The sequence below is a fragment of the Engystomops pustulosus genome, chromosome 5 (assembly GCF_040894005.1).
Source record: "Engystomops pustulosus chromosome 5, aEngPut4.maternal, whole genome shotgun sequence".
NCBI lineage: Eukaryota > Metazoa > Chordata > Amphibia > Anura > Leptodactylidae > Engystomops > Engystomops pustulosus.
Window position 1 is genome coordinate 1,597,319 of NC_092415.1, and position 2,520 is coordinate 1,599,838.

At 50.3% G+C, this 2,520-nt stretch overlaps 1 long non-coding RNA gene across 2 annotated transcripts; it reads right to left on the reverse strand.

The window, feature by feature from the left end:
- Nucleotides 1-442: 442 nt before the first annotated feature.
- LOC140132336 (uncharacterized) lies at nt 443-1,452 on the reverse strand. Of its 2 annotated transcripts, XR_011855593.1 has the most exons (3): nt 1,438-1,452; nt 763-915; nt 443-599 (listed from the first exon to the last, which is right to left on the reverse strand). It is a non-coding gene; the product is annotated as an uncharacterized lncRNA (long non-coding RNA). The 2 variants fall into 2 exon arrangements; XR_011855592.1 differs by lacking the exon at nt 1,438-1,452 and having other exon boundaries at nt 763-1,431.
- Nucleotides 1,453-2,520: the final 1,068 nt, after the last annotated feature.

Below are 2,520 nucleotides of genomic sequence, written 5' to 3' on the forward strand. Positions count from 1 at the left end.
TAGTCGCATGGACTTTGTATGGACCTTCATATAGTCACATGGACCTTGTATGAGGGGTGGGGGGGGGGGTGTGATCTGCTCCTCACCAATTGCTCCAAAAATGTGTACAAGGAACCTTTTGGCTATTGGTGGCCGTGTATCTAAGCCTTATCTGTACCCACCATGTATTACCTCAGCCAGTGACTACCACATAACAGCAGCCGCACAGGCTCCGCCCCCTGCATGACACAATGCACCATGGGAGATCACTGTACCTGCAGTGTAAGGACAACCCCTTTAACCCTAGAAGGGTGTGTAATGCCATATTAGAGAACACTTTTAATATTAACCCTTAAAGGGTTTGTAACAGAGTAGAGAACCCCTTTAACCAATAAAGGGCCAGTACTTCCCCAGAGAACCTGTTACGCTTTTATTTAAGTAAAGTAACCACAAAACGCCAGAATCCGCTGCTTATTATGTTTATTAGGTCTTAGGCCCCTGAACTGCAACTAGTAACGAGTTTCTTTGGTTTTCCGGTTCTTTGCTTTCAGGGGGCGGACGGCGGCTCGATCCTTCTGCGACGTCCTCCCTCTATGTGCGACGACGCCTGCGTCTGTGAACTGCGAATAGAGAAGAAGACATGAGATTGTGCATATTTGGGGGTACACAGGGGTGGAGGGGGGGGTGTCACAGGGGGGCTGGGGGGGGGGGGTACATGGGGCTGGAGGCTGGAAGGGGCACCCAGGGCAGTGGGTGGGGCAGCTGGTGGGGTTGGCTATTGACCTGTTCTACGGGCAGTGTGGCGCTTGGCATGGCGAGCCCTCCTGGTTCTGCGTCGCCTGCGGGGGGCGCTGTGGTCGCTCTTCCTTCTTGACGCCATGATGTACACAGGATCTCACAGGATGATGTCCGGGGGAAAACAGCTGCCCGCGGCCGCTGTGGGAGGATATTTATTGGATGGGACCCAAGTGACATCACACAGAAGAGGAGGCGTGGTCTCCTTATGATGTCAGTGACTGGAGTTAATTTGCATACTCTATGATGTCATAGAGCCGTGATGTCACCACAATGGCCTGGACATTCCGTTCTCTGTGGTCCCGGCCATTCTCCTGATCCCGGAGCAGTGCGGTGCCCAGGACCAGAAGTCTCCGTGCGCATCGCGTGAGCCGCAAAACAGGTAAACAGCCAATCACAGCTCAGCTCTCGTCTGATACACTGCGCTGTGATTGGTTGCTGTGGACAGTTTTGATAAATGAGGCCTAATACGTCTTGCGAAAATCTGAGAACCAATATGGCCGCCGTCCTGTATGAGAAGCTGAAGCGGCCGCCATATTAGTTGTTGTCCAAAACACTAGAGTCGCCATGGCTAAGGGGAGGGCGGGAGTGAGGACCAAGAGGATTATATGAAGCGTTACTTTAATAACAAGCTGAATGGGGGGAAAATGGAGGACATTTTACCTGAGAGCCCATAGCAGCCAATCACAGCACGGCTTTCATCTCTCACTACGTGATTCCAGAATGACAGCTGCGCAGTGATTGGCTGCTCTGTTCCCTCTTATATTTCATATGTTTTGTGATCGCAGTTTACGGACGTCGCCATTAGTGAAGACGATCAATGTGAAGTGGGCGTCTCCCGTTAACCTTGACTCCGCCCAGTTGTCCAAACCTCATTGTGACAGGAGATGTCAGTGAAATAACAGATGAAGCCTGTGGTGTCCTAGGAAAGCTGGGTGACACCTTATACATGAGCTATAGCCCTATAGGTTATCACACAGCTTTCCCAGGCTGCTGAATGACAAGTCGCTCTGTGCCCATATCTCCTGCACTGTCCATACAGGGTTCTAGGAAAGCTGGGTGACAGCTTATATATGAGATATAACCCTAGCGGTTTTCACCCAGCTTTCCCAGGCTCCTGAATGGCAAGTAACCCTTTGTCCATGTCTCCTGTATTGTCCTGTGTTGACACCTTATGAGCTATAACTGTAGAGGTTGTCACCCAGCTTTCCCAGACTCCTAAATGGCAAATCAACCTGTTCACATGGCTCCAACACTGTCAAACAGTGTGCCAGGAAAGCTGGGTGACACTTCTATATATTAGCTTGAGTCCTAGAGGGTGTCATACAGCTTTCCTAGACCACTGAATGACAAGTCATCCTGTGTCCATGGCCTCTACACAGTCCATACAGGGTGCCAGGAAAGCTGGGTGACAACTTATATGTCAGCTGTAACCCTGGAGGTTGTCACCCAGCTTTCCCAGCACCTGAAATGGCAAGTCATCCTATGTCTGTGGCTGCTATACTGTCCATACAGCTATAATCCTGTACTGTCACTTAGCTTTCCAAGCCTCCTGAAGGGCAAATCACCCTTTTCTCATATCTCCTACACTGTCCATATATGGTTCTAAGGAAGCTGGGTGACAGCTTATATAAGAGCTATAATCCTATAAAATGTCACCCAGCTTTCCCAGCCTCCTGAATGGCTATTCGCCCTATGCCTTTATCTCCTGCACTGTTCATAAAGGGTTCTAGGAAGGCTGGGGGA